Raw genomic sequence first — 23084 nt, forward strand, 5'->3', positions numbered from 1 at the left:
CCACATCACAACAAATGTCCCTTCCAGTTTCCTACGCAATGGTTCTCGTTGCCTCTACAACTTCACACCACCGGATGGATCTTAGTGCCATTATTAGATGCCACTGATACCTTAATTAACAATCTCCACAGCAAGAAAATTCCATGTCGACACCACCAGCACCTCTGCCTGTGGAAGCCTATCTTTCCTCAGGTCATCCGACGGAGTTTACATCAACAAAAGTACCAGTGACAGCCTTTCTGATGAAACGATGTGATCCACTCTCATCTTCTGACATGGAAGGTCACTCATGGAAGCAGTGGTCGCCCAAGCACTGCAAGAGCAGATGTCGTGTGGTCTCCGATTAGGTTGCCTTGCCTCCCAATGACGCTCTGCTTGCAGTTGCTATGGTCGATGACCACGAGTTGACTGAAGTCGAGGACACGAATGCAACCCCGATTTCACGAATGAACGGCCTCCAGCTGTGAGAGCAGGACAAAGCGTTGTTGAACCAGAAGAAAGTCTGTCCCTTTGGACACTTCTTAATCAGTCAAGTACCCTATACTGCTACCGTGAATGGATGATTCGCACTTCCACGTGGAACATCATCGAAATCATCCCTGACCCTCAGTCAGCGGCCGCTCCTCCAGTGGCCACGACGTAAATGTAGCTAGGCTTCAACCTTGGAGGCTGGTGGGATGGTCTATGATCTCCTTGTTCGCTCTCGGTTACTTACACTGTGATACTGAACCTCCCATTCCTGCAGCACCAAACATACAAGTTTGCAACGATCAATGCCAACCACATCAGTTCGCCCCCGAAATTGTCTCTATGAGGCACGTTCAGGGAATCTGACATTTTCCTCTCACGGGTAGCACAACTGAATATTCTGCCTCACGTTACCAGATACACAACTTACACCTTTGTTGGTCACCACCTAGGCAGGGTGTGGCTGCTTACATTCGTAGAGGAATCTCCATTACGAATCTCACCATGCTTCCAGCAGCATGCTGCATGGCCATCACCGTTATGGACACACGTATCATCATCAACATCTATGTCTCATTTGTTTCCACCTGCCGACAGGAGAGGGCGACTTTCTATCCAAAGACATAGCCTCACTGTTCTTAAGGTGTCCTGCTAGTTGCACGTTTGGAGGCGACTTGAGCTATGTCACCTGTCCAGAACTCTGCCTGATCATCCGGAACCATCAGCTGAGCGACTTATGGGAAGAGAACTTTTCAATGCTCTGGCCCTACGTATCAAGGAAGCCATTCATAAATCCGGCTTCATAGAACTCACATCTCTTGGGAGCTAGAATCTGATGTCCAAGATGCTAAATTGTTGCTGTTGGCTTTCTGAGACCACAATGCATACATCTGCATGACTTTATTCTCCTCAAATCGCAACCAGTCTGGCGTAAACGTATTCCATGGAAAATGAACATCATATATTTCCAGGGGGTAGAATGTCAACAGCGTGTAACGGAGACTTGGACGACTTGCGAACAACGCCTACCCATTCACAGAACGACTTCAGAGTGATGGTTAGGATGTGCCAAGCCCTCCTTATGGTAAATCCTGATGCGATTCACGAAGGACATAGCGAAATCTCACCAATACACAACTAAGTACTATTACGCCATCCTTTGTGACTTAGTCAACCAAGCACCCAACCCGACCATCCAGAAAGAGCATCAGCAGATTAAGACCACCATAGTAACGATAGCCTGACGTCGTCTACAGGGAGACTTTGTGAGAACCCATCTACAGGAATCACAGCACCATGGGATACCTACCATGCCTCATATCGCAATCGACGACCGACGACGACGACGATAGCTTATAACCGAACTCACCACGCCACAGGCACAGTCTCACCCAACGAACTGAAATAGTTAGTTTTCCAATCACTACCAGAACATCTATGGCACTGGGATTGCCGAGGAAACAGCAAATGATTAGGTCTCGTCTTACATCACCCACACATTTCTAGTGGAGAGAATACCCACTTGATGGAACTGATCAACAGGGTGAAGTGGAGGTTGCCATCAAGAAGGGAGCTAATAGCAAATTTGCTCGTATGTATAGTCTGCCTACAGAGTTCTGTCGTGCCTTCCAGACGTTAATGACCCCGAAAGGAACCAGCCGTTTTCAAGAACTTTTCACGCTAGGCTATGTTATCCATCCAAGCATCCTTAATGCGGACCACAATACCTTTGCCTCCACTTTGGCGGCGCGCCCTCGTCCCCTTCTTTCCAGCATCCTTCCACCAGAACAGATGTCTCCAGGTGGTCAGATGACTACGTAGACAGTAACCGGAGAAAGTCGCTGTGTGACAGCACTAGCCGTGACGTGCCGGCTCTGTGCAGCTATGGTCGCAATAGACTCCGATAGCACATATAGCAAAGTATATCACGGTTTCCTGTTCTCCGTGGTGGCTCATATGGGCTTTCCATCCCCTTTCCACAACTCCATACGTGGCATATATGACAGCGCTAGGTCCAGCATACAAGTCAATGGTCGCTTAACGAATGCAGTTCCGATAAGGCGATCTATCCGACAAGGCTTTCAGCTATCGACCTTCGCGCTGGAAAGAATTAGTTTGAACCTCAAATCTACACTCAAGTGACTCACGTTACGACAGTACACGTGACTTGTACTTTTGTATTCCTGAATTTTCCTGAATATTTTTGTACTTCCTTCTTTTATCGATCAACTGAGGTATTTCTTCTGTTACTCATGGCTTCTTCGCAGTTATCTTCTTTGTACCTATGTCTTTCTTTCCGGCTTCCGTGATTGCCTTTTTAGAGACGTCCGTTCCTCTCCAACCGTACTGCCTATTGACCTATTCCTTACTGCTGTATCTACAGCCTTGGAGAACTTCAAGCGTATCTCGTGATTCCTTAGTAGTTCCGTATCCCTCTTTTTTGCGTAGTGATTCTTCCTGCCTAATATCTTAAACTTCAGCCTAATCTTCATCACTAATACATTGTGATCTGGGTCTATATCTACTCCTGGATACGCCTTACAATCCAGTATCTGATTTCGGAATCTCTGTCTGACCCTGATGCAATCCAACCGAACTCGTCTCGTATCACCCGGTCTTTTTCAAGTATATTTCCTCCTCTTGTGATTCTTGAACAGAGCATTGCTATTACTAGCTGAAATTTATCACAGAACTCAATTAGTCTTCCTCGTCTCTCATTCCTTGTCCCAAGCCCATATTCCTCTGTAACATTTTCTTCTATCCCTTCCCCTACAACTGCGTTCCAGTCCCCCATGACTATTAGATTTTCATCTCCCTTTATGTACTGTATTACCCTTTCAATAGCCTGATATACTTTCTCTTCATCTTCAGCTTGCGACGTCAGCTTGTATACCTGAACTATCGTTGTCGATGTTGGTTTGCTGTCGATTCTGCTATGAACAACAATATCACTGAAATTATCACAGTAATGGACTCTCTGCCCTACCTTCCTATTCATAACGAATCGTCCTGCTGTTACACCATCTTCTGCTACTGTTGATATTACCCTATACTGATCTAACCATAAATCTTTGTCTTCTTTCCATTTAACTTCACTGACTCCTACGATATGTAGGTTGAGGCTTTGCATTTCCCGTTTCAGATTTTATGGTTTCCCTGCCACGTTCAAGCTTCTGATTTCCACGCCCTGATTCGTAGAACGTTATCCTTTCGTTGATCACTCAGTCTTTCTCTCACGGTCATCTCCCCTATGGCAGGGTCCGAATGCGGGCTATCTTTTGCCAATAGACAGATTATTATGACACTTTTTTAATTACAGGCCACACGTCCTGTGGGTAACGTTTTGCGTCTTTAATGCTGTGGTTTCCATTGTCTTCTGCATCCTCATGGCGTTCATCATTGCTGATTCTTCCGCCTTTAGGGGCAGTTTCCCACCCCATGGACAAGCGCGTGTCCTGAAGCTCTGTCTGTTCCTCCGCCCACTTTGAAAAGGGTGGTGGCAGTACGAGGGTGCAAATGCTTATCAATAACCAAAATTTAAGCGGTGGCGCATTTCGGACACGGGATCGAGGACGTTTTGATTAGTAATCAAATATGCTACCTCCTTTGTTTTTGTACCTTGTCTCGAATCCGGGATCTTCAGCTTACTTTTTTTTTTAAAGTTCTCTTTTACTTTCCGTTTCCCTAGACTTCTTCCACTTCAGGCTTTGGCCACTATCATCCATACTACCACCAAAAACCTATGTAACCTAAAAACAAAATCAAAGCTAGTACCACCGCCACATTCACCGTAAAAGCTGACTAGGACTGTTGTTTTCCACTGCCTCTGACTGTCTTGTTAAAGAAAGAAAAGGTAACGGAAAGGGTACAATACTGTTATTATATTTTATTTGTTTCATTTTTTGCTGTTATGTTTTCACTTTTTTTAATTCTTCTTCTGGGGGGTATCCACAGCAGACAAACGGTAGGATGTCCAGGCCGTTTTTTCGTTCAGCGAGGGTGAAACAGCCTCTAATTATAGTCGATGTATCATCAGTCCATCAAGTGCTTTATCGTCAATCTCTTCTCACACCCGGTACTCCCCAACGGTCTACAAGGCGCGTAAACAACGACCTCAAGTAATTCGCAAAGAGTCAACCATGCGACGCCTTGCGCTGTAAAACCGTGTAGTCGCTCGTTAAAAAGTGCTGAAAATCTAACAACCCTGCAACGCCATCGCTAAAAAAGTATGACAGTGCCATACCCTTAACCCACACCATGACTTTATGACTTGTAACAGTGCAGTAACTGGCATCTGGATGCATCACTTCGGTGGGTTCTACTGACTGAGGCATCCGTCGCAGCAACAATGCGAACATGCGCCGTTTGAGGAGCCAGCAGTCTGCAGTCGTATCATAAACGAAACGGTGCATTTCGGTGTCGGCAGCGGCGCATCTGCGGCAGAAAGAATAGATGTATAGTGTATAAACGTTGTCGGGTGGGGAATTTTTCAGCTGTTATCAGATACCACTGTGCCCTTAACTTGGTGGGAAGGAAAGGCGAGTGTATGATACTCCACACCAGCCTCCAACCAGCCGCCGGATGTGGGCGTTCAGCCACAACCGCAGGCAGTGTCCGTTGAAAGTAGCGGTAGAAGTCCTTGGCTCTAGGAGCCGACGTGGATAGGACATCCAGCAGATAACTCACGTCGATCAGATAAGTGTGAAGATGGCAAAGTGCTGGAGGGATATGTCGAACAGGAATCGGCGGCCGGAGTGACGAAGCGTCACCTCCTCAATCAGCGTACCAGTGAGGGCGTCCTTGTCCGAAGTACGTAGGCAATGCATTATCCGTAGAAAGTGCGCGCCCTACAGTACACGTTTATCATTCGAATCCGCCTGCATATGTTGCATATGTGGGCAACGTTAGTGCATCGTAACGGGTCCCATGCCACCGCTGAAGAAATGACCTAAGGCCGCCTGAAACTTGGCAGTTACCGTAGCGGCCATCGGGAGAACTTGTGAGTAGTGGTTAAGTTTCGAAGTGAGGTAGACACTGACAGATGTACCCGCACGATGAAATGAAGTGTTGGAAAGACATGGAGACGAACTTGCGTGCGGATCACATCAAGTACTCCGCTGCTATACGCTGCACGTTCCCACGTAAGATCATTTCATCACCGTGATCTTGGTTATGGCACTGGCGTACTCACATTCAGTCCTCTGAGCACTTCCATGTATTGCGACTTCCGCAGGTTGACACGCCTCCCGGCTACCTCGCCACAGCGCTGAAGCCACGCGAACGCCGTACATATCTCCTCTGCCCACCTCTCCGAGATAACTACATCGTCCGCGTAGGCACAATATCTAAATGCACATTGCGGGAGAGAATGCCGTCCAAATGCTGTCGTAGACAAGGAAATGCAGGCTCGAGGGTAACGGCGAGAAGAAAGGCCGACAGAGGGAATCCTTGTCGCACTGAGCACTCAATAGTGAACGGTGGTGAATGATAGCCATCGACCAGACTGCGGAAGGGGCTCCGTAGATGAGCAGCCGATACTGGGGACAGTCCCATCTTCTCTAAGACAGCATGCAAGAAATCGTGCTCAACTCGGTCAATTGCGTGGTCTAGGTCAACTGCCACGAGGGCGCGTTCGAAGCGGCATGCCGACATGAGCGCCACCGCATCTCTATGCGAGCTTAAGGCCGAGTGTATATTACTGCCACCTCCCAGACATGTTTGGTCGGCATGAATGGCATCTTTGACGGTAGCGAGGAGGCGAGCACGTAGTATGTGGACGAACAACAACTTAAAATGTAGACTTTCACGGCCGGAAATATCATGTCCATTATAACTATCCGGGCTGTTATGCCGTGGTCGGTTGATGAATTCTGTGTCGATTCCCAACGTTTCGTCTCCGACTGCGGGAGACATCTTCAAGGGGGGTCCGTAGCTCAATGGAAGGTCCAACCAGTAGCGAGCCAGTGGGTGTGTTGAACCTTCCATTGAGCTACGGACCCCCTTGAAGATGTCTCCCGCAATCGGAGACGAAACGTTGGGAATCGACACAGAATTCATCAACCGACCACGGCATAACAGCCCGGATAATTATAATGGACATGAAGAACAACTTGTTATCCGAATTTCCTAATGTCAACAACCGAAAGTCCTGCGATCGGCAAACCCCCCCCCCCCCCCCCACCAGTTTGGTTTTGGCACATGGATTATTATTCCCTCCAGAAATTCGGGAGGGATGCGAAAGTCTGGATACAGGAGTTTGCAGCACATCTGCCGCCAAATATCCACCAACAGGTAAGAAAAGGTGCTATAAGATTCAAGCGGAAGACCATCAGGACCAGGAGATTTGTTTCTAGAACCCCGCGACAGGGCCATGCCCATTTGTCCCCGCCTGACGGTTTCCAAGAATGTGGCGTCGCCTTGCTCCCTACCCGAAGGTGGCAGGTCATGCAGGACGTCCTCAATGTCATTGTCAGGCCGTTGACCTGCTAGATAGAGAGAGCGGTAATAATCTGTGAGGGCAAGGGAGATGGCGTTGTGTGTCTCTGCACGTTACCCATCCGCCGAAGAAGCTGCCGTGATGAGTCGCCTCTTACGATGTCTCCGTTCTCCGACGACGTGAAAATGAGAAGCACGTTCCTCTGGGATGGAAGCTTGCAGTCTCGCTCGAACTCGCGTGCCGTTCAATCTGTCAGCCATGATCTCCAGAAGCTGTCCCTTGTCCGGTGGACGACCGTTTGGCGCTCTGGCGAAGATTGTTGCGACACTAGTTTAGTTCTCGCAAGAGAGTGTAGCAAACTCACAGGTCGATCGGAACGAAAGCACCATGTCTCGTCCATACTCCATGAGCGTGCGACGAATAGCTGGTTTGGCGCAGTGTTTCCACTATTGTGTCACGGAATCGTGTGTATGACGTCGTCGCTCACATTTGTGCCAGGTATCGGTGAGAAGTACACAACAAAGCGATCGCAGTGATCAACTACCGGATGATTTCTCTGGTGCCAATAGGATACAAAGTTCCCTACAAGATTTTACTGGACAATGTATATCTACATCTACATCCATACTCCGCAAGCCACCTGACGGTGTGTGGCGGAGGGTACCTTGAGTACCTCTATCGGTTCTCCCTTCTATTCCAGTCTCGTATTGTTCGTGGAAAGAAGGATTGTCGGTATGCCTCTGTGTGGGCTCTAATCTGTCTGATTTTATCCTCATGGTCTCTTCGCGAGATATACGTAGGAGGGAGCAATATACTGCTTGACTCTTCGGTGAAGGTATGTTCTCGAAACTTTGACAAAAGCCCGTACCGAGCTACTGAGCGTCTCTCCTGCAGAGTCTTCCACTGGAGTTTATCTATCATCTCCGTAACGCTTTCGCGATTACTAAATGATCCTGTAACGAAGCGCGCTGCTCTCCGTTGGATCTTCTCTATGTCTTGTATCAACCCTATCTGGTACGGATCCCACACTGCTGAGCAGTACTCAAGCAGTGGGCGAACAAGCGTACTGTACCCTACTTCCTTTGTTTTCGGATTGCATTTCCTTAGGATTCTTCCAATGAATCTCAGTCTGGCATCTGCTTTACCGACGATCAACATTATATGATCATTCCATTTTAAATCACTCCTAATGCGTACTCCCAGATAATTTATGGTATTAACTGCTTCCAGTTGCTGACCTGCTATTTTGTAGCTAAATGATAAAGGAACTATCTTTCTGTGTATTCGCAGCACATTACACTTGTCTACATTGAGATTCAATTGCCATTTCCTGCACCATGCGTCAATTCGCTGCAGATCCTCCTGCAAAATTTTCACCGGAGGGAGGACTTGAACCAAGGACCTCTCGTTCCGCAGTTGCTCACGCTAACCACGGGACCAACCAAGTCAATGTGACCACATAATTGGTGAATATCATGGAGGATTTCGATGTGGAAGGTCCTGTGCCGAGCATATCTTCAATCTGAAAACTATTCTCCAACTAAAACAAAAAAGGAGTACGAACATCACAGTGCTTTTCGTCTACTTTGCGAAAGCTTATGATTCCATCGACCGCCAAACAGTCTTCTTAGTACTCCAAGAACAAGTTGTGGATTACAACACACACTCCCTCATCAAACAGACTCTCACAGATACAACCTCCAAGGTGAAGTTCAGAGGGGAGCTGTCTCGGAGTTTCAACATCAATCTGGTGCTTGATAAAGTCATCAAAACTTGGGAATGTACGCTGAGGAATCTAGGAACCAAACCAGTTAACATTCGAGCTCGGACCCGAAGAATCGAGATAACGTGCCTTGCATTCAAATGGTTCAGCTGTCTCTAAGCACTATGGGACTTAACATCTGATGTCATCTGTCCCCTGGACTTAGAACTACTTAAACCTAACTAACCTAAGGAGATCACACACATTCGTGCCCGAGGCAGGATTCGAACCTTCGACCATAGCAGTAGCGCGTTTGCGGACTGAAGCGCGCAGAACCTCCCGGCCACAGCGGCCGGCGCCTTGCTTTCGCAGATGACATTTCAATCTTAACCAACAACTCTAAGGATGCTGTCACTGCTGTCCAAGCCCTGCATGAGATAGTGGTAAACTGAGGGTTACAAATATCGTATGACAAGACCGAATACTTTGAGAACCGGCACTCCAATAACACCCCTTTGACGACTATCCATGGAACGATTGGGAGGGTTCAACGCTTGCGTTATCTTGGTGAATGGGTCCATCCCAATGGTAGAGACGGCATCTCCATCTTAGAAAGACCTAACAGACTCAACGCAGCATACCATCAGTCCCACAATCTGTACAACAAGAAGTGCATTTCGAGGAATGCTAAGGTCTGTCATTACAGAACGGCTGTCAGACCACAGTTTCTGTATGCCGCAGTGACCCTCTTGATGAACAGAAAAGGCACGATGGAAGACATGCCGAAAGACGTATTCTCAGACAAATTCATGTCCCGAGATTGCTCCCAGATGGAACCTACCAATTGAAGTCTAACTCTGAACTGTACCAACAGCTAGAATCAGCCAACGCCAGTATGCGACGTAGGAGGCTCAAGCTATTTGGGCACCTGCAACGAATGAACAACAATAGGCTTATTAAGAAGATCCTCTCATTCGTTAAAAGCTACAAGACTGTCAGCCTGTGACTTAATGAAATACTAAAAGACTTGGATTTGGCCGGGATCTCGGTAGAAGATCGTTCGAAATTTTTTGCTATGGTAGAATCGTGGACCCAGCCACCTAGAGTCCCTAAACGTTGGAAGCCCCTTTCACAGGAGAGGAAGGAGAAATAATCAGCAGGCCTCAAGGGGTATTGGGTATGGAAGAGAGTATCGAAGAAGAACTAGTCATAAGCGCTCCTTAGTGCGCTTAAATCAATAATAATAAGTACACAACAAGCCTCTTCCCAGAGAATGTTGAAGTTAAGCATCCAAGGTCCTCTACTACGGCTCGTCTGTTGTTGTGGCAGAGTCACGGTGCAGATGAAGAGCAGATGGTCGGTGAATGCACTGGGCCACAGCTTAGCACCGACAGTAGCTGCCCGAAGACCTTGGGTAACGTAAATCCTGTCCAACGTAAGGACCGAGTTTCTGGTGATGTGTGTGTATCCGCGTGGGTCACCGTGGGTTAGCGTCCATGTGTCATGCAAAGCGAGGCCCCTGACCATAACATGAAGGGGTGGACATGGGACATGATGAGGGACCTGACCCTCAGAACGTAAGAGGCTGTTAATGTACCCGCCCAGCACGAAGTGCCCTGTAGGGCCTTGAAACAATGGAGCTACCTCAGTAGAGCAACAGAGCTTTCGCACTCGACGCTTCGCAGTACCAGACGGAGCATAGAGATCCACAAGGAGGACTGCACCGATGGTGAGCGTAGCGCCTCGCGCTGATGGCAAATACTGAATATCCGTTGGTTCTATGTCATCGCGTAGTAGTATGGCCGTACCAACACCACCGTTGGTAGTAGGTTTGACGTAAGAGGTGTATCCATAAACATCCAGGCGCAGATCAGGCCATACCTCTTGAAGAAACATGATATCAATGTACGCCGCCAAAATTATGTCCTTTAAATCCTGCGTTCTGTCGTGGAACTAATTCCATTGCCATTGACTGTACCTATCCAATACACGTGGATCACTGGATAATCCGATGACGTATCCTGCAGTCGTTTAATCCAGTAAGCTCTATGTCGACTGTCTGATCGTCTCTGTCACCCGCACCATATATATTACAGATCGGCAGAGACAAAATGTCCGTCCTAACGTCCGCCGGCTGCGAGCATCAGTTTATCGCTCAAGTCTGACATCATTCTTTTCATCTTCATCTCGGACGCCCAGTCACCAAGCTGGAGGTGTGCTACGTAAGGCGACGGATGACGTTCATCCGCTGTCTCAGCCGCAAAAACGCCAGGGGGCTCGTCGGAGGGTTGAGCATCGTCAGCTTGCCTTGGACGGACGTTGCCACCTGCGAACCATGGATTAGAATCCGCTTCTCGACTTAACGAATTTTCGACGGTACGAATTCTACTCCTGCGAATCGGATATACAGGGTGTTTTAGCACAGCGGTTACAAACTTTAAGGAGAGGGAGAGTACTCCGAGATGAAGGAAAATGATACAGTAACGCATGGTCGGAAACGCTTTCCTAGCGCGCTATTGACAGCAGAAAACTCAATGAAGTGAGGCCACGAACAGAGTGAGAACGCATGTTTATTGTGCTTAGTACAGCACGAACCAAGAAATAAGAACAGCAAGAGGCAACGATCGTCATCAAATAAAGTGATAGATATTACGACCCCCACAGCGAAGCTGGTCTTATACCCCGGCGCGTGGGTCTGTTTGTGATAGACTGCGGTTATATCGCTTCATTCGCACATCGTGACCAGTTTATTGTGTCACTTTTAATTTTGTAAATTTACGGTAAGGACTATGGAACCAAACTGCTGAGGTCATCGGTTCCTAGGCTTACGCACTACTGAAACTAACTTAAACAAACTTACACTAAGGACAACACACACACCCATTCCCGAAGGAGCACTCGAAACTTTGTCGGGAGAGGGGGGGGGGGGAGCCGCGCGAACCGTAACAAGACGCCCTAGATTGCACGGTTACCAAGCGCGGCTGTCACGTTTAAAATCAAACTCCACTCACAGGACAATTATTTCAGAACTTTCCTTCTGTGAACTGCTGATCTGTCTGACTGAATCTCGGAAGTTCTGACAATGTTGGTATCCGTTTGCACTGTTTATAATAATATCTCAAAACTAGCTGCCCAGCAACACATTTACGTATACCGTCAATGGGACGTACTTTGCATCTTCTTCTTTGGGGAAGACGCGTGAATCCCAACCCGTTCAGCATTACGTTCCTCGTACCGTAATTCGCACAGCATCGACTTCTTCAGTCTGCGTGTGTCTTTAACAGCAATTTCTTACACTAACCCTTATAGGTAATTATCGTGATCGCTTTGTGTGCTTGGAGTCAACGGACTTGAGACGTCGAACACATTGGTTCTTGTCAGATCACCGGAGTAAAGCAACGTCGGCCGTGGTCAGTACTTGAATGGGTAACTGCCTGCGTGCGCTACGTGGTGTTGGCAGCTTTCCCTTGCCTTTATGTCAAAGAGGAGGTGGCATCGGCATAAAGTTACTATCACCAGTCTTCGCGTAAACGCCTAGATTAAATTCCAAACCTCTCTTCAGTGTCCCATGAAGTGAGGGCATGTCACCCCTTTGATGGCGAACCGATCGTCGGATGGGCACTTTGAGCTCGGCGGCTTCCTCCGTGTTATTCGAGAGAAGCAGGCTATGTGCCCAAGCCGGGTTTCACCCTCCCCCTACTCTCATCATCATCCAACAGAAACATGACACCGCACTACACACATACCCATTACAGTCTCCTACACTTCTCAAATACACATAAGCACTGAAGCCTCACACTTCGCTAGGCAACTGAGCCTGCCGCTTGGGGCCTCCCAGCCAGCAATGTCATAACGATTTTATATTCTTCCTTGGTTGGACTGCTAGATAGTACCACACACTAACTACACCTACCGATGTGACGAAATTACTTCCCGCTACGATCTGACTATATCCTTGATATCGGTATGTTGTAGAATCTTATAACATATTCTGATCTCAAACATAATGAGGTCGTGTGACTAGGGCCTCCCGTCGGGTAGACAGTTCGCCGGGTGCAAGTCTTTCCAGTTGACGCCACTTCGCCGACCTGTGCGTCGATGGGAATGAAATGAGGATGATTAGGATAACACAACACCTAGTCCCTGAGAGGAGAAAATCTCCGACCCAGCCGGGCATAGAACCCGGGCCCTTAGGATTGACATTAAGTCGCGCTGACCACTCAGCTACCTGAGGCGGACACATAATGAGATATGTTGAACAGAATGGCCCCCTCAGTACCAACCAGCGCGGATATCGAAAACATCGATAATATGGAGCCAAACTTGCAATTTTCTCACATGAAATACTGAAAGCCTTGGATCGAGGCAATCAGGTAAATGCTATATTTCTTAATTTCCCAAAAGCATTTGACTCAGTATCACACCTATGTTTAAAGTAAAAATTACGATCACATGGGGTATTAAGAGAAATTGTGACTGAATTGAGGATTTTTTGGTAGGGAGGACACAGCATATTATCTTGGATGGAGAATCATTGCCAGATGTAGAAATGACTTCAGGTGTGCCCAGGAAAGTGTGTTGAGTGTCTTGTCATTCACGTTGTTCATCAATGACCTTGCCGACAATATTAAGAGTAAAGTCAGGCATTTTGCAGGTGATGTAGTTATCTATAATGAAGTAGTATCTGAAAGTAGTACATAAATATTCAGTCAGATTTTGATAAGATTTCTAAATGGTACGGAGATTGGCAACTTGTTTTAAATGTTCAGAAATGTAAATTTTTGCACTTCACAAAACGAAGAAACGTAGTATCCTATGACTATAATATCAATGAGTCACTGATGGGATCGGCCAACTCATACAGATAGATAGATGAAACCCTTTGTAAGAATATGAAATGAAGTTCAGTCGTGGGTGAAGCAGGCGGTAGACTTCGGTTTATTGGTAGAATATTGAGGGAGTGCTTACAAAAAATTTGTACCACCGACTCCAGAATATCGCTGAAGTATGTGGGACCCGTACGAGCTAGGACTAACTGGGGATATTGAAAGTATACAGAGAAGGGCAGCAGGAAGAGTGTCATAGAAATACTGATGGAACTGAAGGCTCTTGAAGATAGACGTAAGTAAGTCTGTTAACATACTTTCAAGAACCAGCTTCAAATTTTTACACGAGGACCAAATTACAACCCTCTACATATCGCTCACTCGGGGATCGTTAGGATAAAATTAGAATAATCAGTGCACTCACACAGGCATTCAAACAATCAGTCTTCCTGTGCTCCATACGTGAATGGAACAGGAAGAAACCCTAATAACTGGTACAATGGGGTACCCTGCGCCATGGACAGTTATCTTAGATGAGTAAATACGAGGGTCACTCCAAAAGAAATGCACACTATTTTTGTAAAAATACAGTTTTCATTCTGCATCTGTGAAAGTTTTACAGTGTGTAGATACATCCTTCCCGCTTGTTTTCAAACTTAGTTCAACCTGTTCCCGTAAGTGGCGCTGTCACAGCATGTCTTCAAGATGTCTTCGTCAGAAGCAACGTGCTGTCATAGAATTCCTATGTTGTGAAAACGAGACAGTGGGAAACATCCACAGGAGGTTTAAAAAGGTGTATGGAGATGCTACTGTCGATCGCAGTACAGTTAGTCGGTGGGTAAGCAGGTTACGTGATGAAAGCGGGCACGGCAATATTGAGGATTGTCATCGCAGCGGCAGGCCTCGTACTGCACACACTCCAGACAATGTGCAAAGAGTTAACGAATTGGTGACCGCTGACAGACGCATCACAGTGAACGAATTGTCACGCTACGTTGGGATAGGGGAAGGAAGTGTTTGCAGAATACTGAAAGTGTTGGCGTTAAAAAAGGTTTGCGTCAGGTGGTTCCCAGGATGTTTACAGTGTCTCACAAAGAAACAAGAAAAGCGGTATGCAGCGAACTTTTGAAACAGTACGGGAATGGTGGAGAAGAATTTCTTGGAAGAATTGTGACAGATGATGAAACCTGGTTCCATCATTTTACACCAGAGACGAAGAGGTAATCAGTGGAGTGGCATCATGCAAATTCACACAAGAAAAAAAAATTTCAAAACCACACCTTCTGATGGAAAAGTTATGGCTACGGTGTTTTTCGATTCCGAAGGACACTTGCTTGTGGACATCAAGCCAAGTGGAACCACCATAAATTCTGATGCATATGTGACGACACTGAAGAAACTTCAAGCTCGACTGAGTCGTGTTCGACGACATTGGCAAAAGCAGGATGTTTTGCTGTTGCACGACAATGCATGGCCACATGTCAGTCAAAAAACAATAGAAGCGATCACAAGACTCGGATGGACAACACTGAAACACCCGCCTTACAGTCCTGACCTGCTTCCATGTGACTATCATCTCTTTGGAAAACTGAAAGACTCTCTTCGTGGAACAAGGTTCAAATGGTTCAAATGGCTCTGAGCACTATGGGACTCAACTGCTGTGGTCATAAGTCCCCTAGAACTTAGAACTAGTTAAACCTAACTAACCTAAGGACATCACACACATCCATGCCCGAGGCAGGATTCGAACCTGCGACCGTAGCGGTCTCGCGGTTCCAGACTGCCGCGCCTAGAACCGCACGGCCACTTCGGCCCTCATGGAACAAGGTTTGAAGATGACGACTCTCTTCTGCACGCTGCCAAACAGTGACTCCAACAGGTTGGTCCAGAATTTTACCGTGCCGGTATACAGGCGCTGGTTCCAAGACGGCGTAAGGCAGTTGAGAGGGATGGAAAGTATGTGGAGAAATGAAAATATTGTTCCTAAAGGATGTATCTACACACTGTAAAACTTTCAGACATGTAGAATAAAGGATGGATTTTTAAAAAAATAGTGTGCATTTCTGTTGGAGTACCCGAAACGGAAGTACATGAAGGAGACAAATATGGTAGTAAATGACTGGGACATAATAGACAAAGCTGCATCATTTGAGGATACTAATGTACTCGTACATTCTTTATTCTCGCTATCATGCAGAAATTTACGCACATCGCGTTCTATCAAATAGTTATGCAACCCCACCGAGCGATGATGCGCCGTTGTTCACACAACGATCTCGCATTCGTGCGGAGCAGGCGACGAGCAACTTCATATTCAGTCCGAGCGTTCCCATGACTTTTCGCCATTAAGTGTAAACTGCAATTTTCAAGTGACAAAGTTTATCAGTTACTGTATGCCCTGAACACTAGCTGTCGCTCCGTACGATCATTGCAAATACACTGCGCTGTATAACTGCGGGACGAGCTGGGTAACCTAACATAACATACGAACTACGCTGTGGAAATGAATGAAAGTGTGTGAGAATGTTGCCAGAGGTCTTCCAGTCGTGCTTAGAAAGTTGGGCGTCGTACGCCGTGAGGTGAGCGTGACTCTAACTCGAAATGGGGCTGGCCCCGCAACACGAGGCACTTGAAGGGACGTGAAAAGACTGTGTACGAGGTGCATTCAAGTACTAAGGCCTCCGATTTTTTTTCTCCGGACTGGAAAGAGATAGAAACATGCGCATTGTTTTAAAATGAGGCCGCGTTCATTGTCAATACGTCCCAGAGATGGCAGCACCATACGGCACATGGAATTTTACTGCCAGCGGCGAGAATGAGAACTGTTTTAAATACTTAAAATGGCGACGTTTTCATTACTTGAACAGCGTGCAATCATTCGTTTTCTGAATTTGCGTGGTGTGAAACCAATTAAAATTCATCGACAGTTGAAGGATACATGTGGTGGTGGAGTTATGGATGTGTCAAAAGTGCGTTCGTGGGTGCGACAGTTTAATTAAGGCAGAACATCGTGAGACAACAAACCGAAACAACCTCGGGCTCGCACAAGCCGGTCTGACGACATGATCGAGAAAGTGGAGAGAATTGTTTTGGGGGATCGCCGAATGACTGTTGAACAGATCGCCTCCAGAGTTGGCATTTCTGTGGGTTCTGTGCACACAATCCTGCATGATGACCTGAAAATGCGAAAAGTGTCATCCAGGTGGGTGCCACGAATGCTGACGGACGACCACATGGCTGCTTGTGTGGCATGTTGCCAAGCAATGTTGACGCGCAACGACAGCAATGGGACTTTCTTTTCGTCGGTTGTGACAATGGATGAGACGTGGATACCATTTTTCAATCCAGAAACAAAGCGCCAGTCAGCTCGATGGAAGCACACAGATTCACCGCCACCAAAAAAATTTCGGGTAACCGCCAGTGCTGAAAAAATGATGGTGTCCATGTTCTGGGACAGCGAGGGCGTAATCCTTACCCATTGCGTTCCAAAGGGCACTACGGTAACAGGTGCATCCTACGAAAATGTTTTGAAGAACAAATTCCTTCCTGCACTGCAACAAAAACGTCCGGGAAGGGCTGCGCGTGTGCTGTTTCACCATGATAACGCACCTGCACATCGAGCTAATGTTACGCAACAGTTTCTTCGTGATAACAACTTTGAAGTGATTCCTCGTGTTCCCTACTCACCTGGCCTGGCTCCTAGTGACTTTTGGCTTTTTCCAACAATGAAAGACACTCTCCGTGGCCGCACATTCACCAGCCGTGCTGCTATTGTCTCAGCGATTTTCCAGTGGTCAAAACAGTCTCCTAAAGAAGCCTTCGCCGCTGCCATGGAATCATGGCGTCAGCGTTGTGAAAAATGTGTACGTCTGCAGGGCGATTACGTCGAGAAGTAACGCCAGTTTCATCGATTTCGGGTGAGTAGTTAATTAGAAAAAAAAATCGGAGGCCTTAGAACTTGAATGCACCTCGTATGTCGATCAGCACGTAGTTCGGTACACTGTGATGGCGTTCATCACTATAACACAGCCAAGAGACATTTGGATGAGTGCAGACGGGGAAGAATCATCGGAAAAATGGCAGATGGATGAAGTCTAACGAGTGTAACCGAGGAGTTTGGTATTGTTCATAGCATTGTTTCACGTGCATTGGCAGCGTTGCGAACCTCAGACATGTATGCTCGAAGAAGAGGACGTGGCCCACCATGGTCACCTACAACAGCAGATGACTAATTCATTCTCCAGCAGGCAAGAAGGGATCCACATCAATTAGTGAAATTACCGGGACTGCAAGGCGCATTATCTCACTTTCCACAGTGGCAGAGCGTCTGCGCCGGCCGAAGTGGCCGTGCGGTTATAGGCGCTGCAGTCTGGAACCGCGAGGCCGCTACGGTCGCAGGTTCGAATCCTGCCTCGGGCATGGATGTGTGTGATGTCCTTAGGTTAGCTAGGTTTAACTAGTTCTAAGTTCTAGGGGACTAATAACCTCAGAAGTTGAGGCCCATAGTGCTCAGAGCCATTTGAACCATTTGAAGAGCGTCTGCATGTGGGTGGTACCTTAGCCCGTTGACACCACTGCATAGAAGCTGGAGCAACGAGGAGGGGGGCATATGCTGTTCTCGGCTGAGGGTAGATCCAGTCTGAAAAGTGATTCTGGACGAGCCCTCATACGGCGAGAAGTCCGAGCGTGTAATGGATCCAGGGATATCATCGAAAATGATCGTGTTGGTGGTCCAAGTATTACGGTGTGGGGAGCCATAACGTTACATGAGTGTACTACTCTGCAGTTCTATGAACACGGTACATTCATCGGTCAGCGTTGCTGTCACACTGTACTCGTTCCCGATGCGCGTCTTTTGAGGGATGCATTTCGCCAAGACTCCATTTTCATGGATGACAATGTGCGACCGCATTGAACAGCTCAGGGCGAGAAAATATGCGACGAACGGACTGGCCTGCTCGTTCACCCGACTTGAACCTCATCGAGTAAGTGTGGGTTTAGTTGGACAGACGTACTGCGGCACGTCCACATGCACTAACGGCCATTCAGCAATTGTGAACCGCGTTCGTGCTGGAACAGAACGACCTACCATGAGAACTCCTAATCAACCTTGTGTCCAGTATGGGAACACGTTGTACAGCGTGTATTTCTGTCCGTGGTGATCACACACAAGCTGTTAAAAGCCATGACCTGCCTTTTGCAATGTTCAGGGGACCATCACAAATCGTGGTGACTTCCGTGCAATTACTGCCTGAAACCTGGTAGATAAGTAAGGCAGGGTTCGGTTATGATTGTGGACGGGACCGTAATTAGTTACTATTGGTTGCCTTTTACAGTTACACAAAATTTATTTTAAACTAGTAATTCTAGACTCAACAATAAATAAAAATACCACACGTTATTAATGAACAACTGTGTAAATAATAGTGTTTTCAGTGAGTTACAATTTGGCAAATCGCCATTAAATACAGATACAGCAGATAATGTTTCAAAAGCAGGCCACTGTGATCTGGGTAGAAGGCCTTACGCGCCAGGAATGGCAGTAAACTAAGAATTGTTTAAAACTCGCTGCAACTTACAAATTACAGGTATTGAAATATTCAAGGCAAGTAGCCACAGGAACAGCAGAATTCATCAGACGCTAGGAGTGGCAGTATATAAGGCTTTAAGGCTTACTGCTAAAATACAAATAGCAAATTAGAATTTTAAGGCGAATTACCACAATCACAGCAAAAGGCCTTACACACCAGGAATGATAATAATATAAAAAAATTTAGAAACCCGCTGTAAAACAGCAAATACAATAGCAAAGGTTAATTAAAAAACAAGCAGCTGGTCACTAAACCGGTGAAATAACACCCTTAACATCCACTGAAAACTACACTGCTAGATTTAATCCAGAAGGCGAACAGAACTATTAACTAGACATATATAACCTTTAATGTAGGTATTACAAAGCATTGTAATAAATAATACAATAATAAAACACAAGGACAAGCACATAAATACCTTAAAATGTACTGGGCTGAAGGAGCGTTTCACTGAACTACTGGCCATCAGACCTCCTTTTACAACACACATGTTTTACAAGAAGCAAGGGGCCACAGACAGTGCTCCAGGAATCGACCTCTGAGAAGGTCCAGCAAGAAACACTTTCGCGAGCGATGAGATAGGCAGCCAAGAGTTGCGTTCACTTCACAAGATGGTAATTCAGGCTAGTGGCAGTCTAACGAATGACTAATGATAGGCTTGCTGAAGCTACCTGACGTCTGACAAACCAAATGCAACGATGGAACAATACGCCAAGGCCGCAACTGGCGGTCTGCACTACGTCCCCAGAATACTGTGTTTCTCGTGGTCGTGCGGTAGCGTTCTCGCTTCCCGCGCCCGGGTTCCCGGGTTCGATTCCCGGCGGGGTCAGGGATTTTCTCTGCCTCGTGATGACTGGGTGTTGTGTGATGTCCTTAGGTTAGTTAGGTTTAAGTAGTTCTCAGTTCTAGGGGACTGATGACCATAGATGTTAAGTCCCATAGTGCTCAGAGCCATTTGAACCATTTGAATACTGTGTTTAGAGCGCCCGGAACGAGAGAGTAATCACTACCACCAGAGTAGAAGAGTCACCTACCGGCCTACAATCAAGAAAGCTGTCAAAACTACACGCCTTACCGGACAGCAGCGGCAAGGGGAGGAAATGTACACTTCCATTACGTACACTAACCCCCCAGGGCAGGTAACTGGGCCGTTAGCGACCACCAGGCAAGGAAATTACCGCTGGCTGAAGTTAAAACATTGTACCAAGTGGAACGCAGTAAATAGTAATAAGAAGTCGAGGAAAGCTAATCATATCCACCTTCTCCAAGCACTCCACTCGCTGCTCTTCACCTCGGAGACACTGCGAGCAGCAAAACGAACCCAAGCCACTGGAGAATCGCGAGGTATCACAGTGGTGGAGATTTCTCTACTGGGATTGAAATGCACTCACTTTGAAGCTGGCTGGATCCGGTTTACGACAAGGTCGTGCACCCTCGTGACCACAGCCATCCGGCAGTCCATGAATGCCGCCAACGGTCCCGGCGTATTCTGGCACTGCGCGGACCTGGCTCCTCCTGAGTCCCTCAACCGAACTTGCCCACTCACACGACCCGGAAAAACAACGACTTTGCCCCAAAGATAGGGCAACAGTTACTACATATCGGTAACAGCCGCTGCTGCCACTAGCGGACAGACAACGCTAGCGATACCGAGTGGCGTCAGTCAACACAAAAAGAAGAGAAACGACCGCTACCATGTCAACTAAACGATACAGTCTGGCCTCCAACAAAGGGCGGAAACCTACAAACGGCATCAACGCGAGCCACAGCACGTCTCACTGCCTTTCAGTAAAATTGTCGTCACTATTAAAAAAAAATGTTCAAATGTGTGCGAAATCTTATGAGACTTAACTGCTAAAGTGATCAGTCCCTAAGCTTACACACTACGTAACCTAAATTATCCTAAGGACAAACACACACACCGATGCCCAAGGGAGGACTCGAACCTCCGCCGGGACCAGCCGAACAGTCCATGACTACAACGCCTTAGACCACTCGGCTAATCCCGCGCGGCCTTTACTATTCGTCGGCTGCGTATTTTTTACGATTCTCTTCTTTACTATACTCTATGATCCACGTTCCATCCAGCTATATTACTTGGCAGTGACACATCTTGCGGAAATTACTTTTGTTGTCAAGTTTTGTGCATCAGTGTATTATTTTTAAACTGTCCCTAGTGTTGCTAGACAGAATAGACCATTGGTGTTACACGCATACACCTAAATATCCTCCGGTGAGGTGGAATAACGGACGATACGGTGCGATTAACACGTTTCCGCGCGTCGGCGTGTTGTCTAATACGGGAATTGAATTGGCGCTCTCGGGTAGTTAGAGTGCTAATAAATCCGGGTGTTAGGCTTGTTTAACGAGCGCACCTGCTGCGGATGGGTCCGCCTATTGATTTCCCGCGGGGGGTCGGCACCGGGTTCGACCTAATATCGGCGTGGGGGCGGCGCGCGGCCCACCGGCGTGCGGATGAGGCGGAGATTGTCTGCTGGGATCTTCAGGAGCGAAGCGGAGCGGCCTCGTTTAATATGAACTCTTTCCAGGCGGGCCGGGGGTGGTTTCCGGGGGAAGGTTGGGGGGGACGCGACGGGGAGGGGCGGGTGGCAGGCTGGCGACCGCTAATCCAGGATTAAGCACGTCATATTCCGAGCCAAGTTTAATACGGATGCGGCGCCATGCCGCGTAGCGCCGCACCGGCCCGGATCTCCCCGGAGATTACGGCGCGCCTACCCCTGCCCGCCTTACCGAGCCGCGTCGCAGGCTGTCCGTCGCGGCCAGCCACTCCCACACTCTGAGTGGTTACAAGAACCAAACTGCAAGTGCTTACTTTACGCTGAGGTGACAAAAGTCACGGTGTAGCGATACGCACATATACAGATGTCGGAAGTGTCACGTACACAAGGAACTCAGGCAATTCATATGAAGACATTTCAGACGTGATTATGACCAACGACAGGAATTAACAGACTTTGAACGCGGGGTGGTAGTTGCATCAGTTGTTGCATGCGCAACGCGTCCCATCCTCTCAGTGGTTACAAGAGACATCTGCAAGGATTTTATAAGAACAATTTTCCATGTCATGACTGCCGAGAAATACACCGGGTCTCATGTTTTACAATATCTGAAGGTGAAACTTGGCTTAGATTTTATCTTTCCAAATGTCTTCAAGAATGCTGTTTGACTGCAGATAGTCGGTCTTGTTGGTCTTCCAATATGTAGATGTGGAACAGAGCGATTTTGGTCTCTCCTACGTGGTCTCAAAGAGAGTTTCAGCTCTGAACAAATTGCTTCTAACTAGACTCCCACATTGGGAACCAGGTAGAAAAAAGCCCTCCAAGGCGGCAGAAAATGACAGGTGCCTCACTGTAACGAATGGAAGGGAAGAGCAAAAATAAATTAGCTTGGTAGTCACTGATAGTATTGAATATTGTCTGTGGTTATTATGCAGCATTAAACAGTCGACTACACTGACCGTGGGGACGTGCACATAACATTGTGAAATATGTTGCATGGCAGTTTGGGGATTAACAGCTACATAACCGTATGACAGTGAAAATTGGGATATGAAAGAAATGTTGAAGCAGCTTAGAATTGTCGGGAAACTGCTCGGACTAACACCAAGAGACAGAGTGAAGATGTAAGACAACAACTTGACGTAAAAAGCAGAACAATGACAGATGAGATCGGACTCTACGAAAAAATTTTATGACCACAACAACAGGATGCCACCCAAGCATCTGCCATGGCTAACATTACATTTCAACCAATCTAGGAAATGGGATTTAGGGCAGACAATGAAGAGATGCAGAGTTTGCCGAAACTGTGTCAAAACTCTTATGAGTAATAGCTTTTAAATGAAATAAACATTATTAACATTCTACATCTTTATTCCCCATGTCTATATGTTTTGTCAACATAGTCTTCCTGGCGATGAACACATTTCTCCCAACGAGAGACCAGTTTGTTGATAACGTCACTGTAGAATATTTTACTTTGATTACGGAGCCAAAACCTCACATCTGCGTGTAACTGCTCAACTCTAACAAAATGAAGTC

The sequence above is a fragment of the Schistocerca cancellata genome, chromosome 1 (assembly GCF_023864275.1).
Source record: "Schistocerca cancellata isolate TAMUIC-IGC-003103 chromosome 1, iqSchCanc2.1, whole genome shotgun sequence".
Taxonomy (NCBI): domain Eukaryota; kingdom Metazoa; phylum Arthropoda; class Insecta; order Orthoptera; family Acrididae; genus Schistocerca; species Schistocerca cancellata.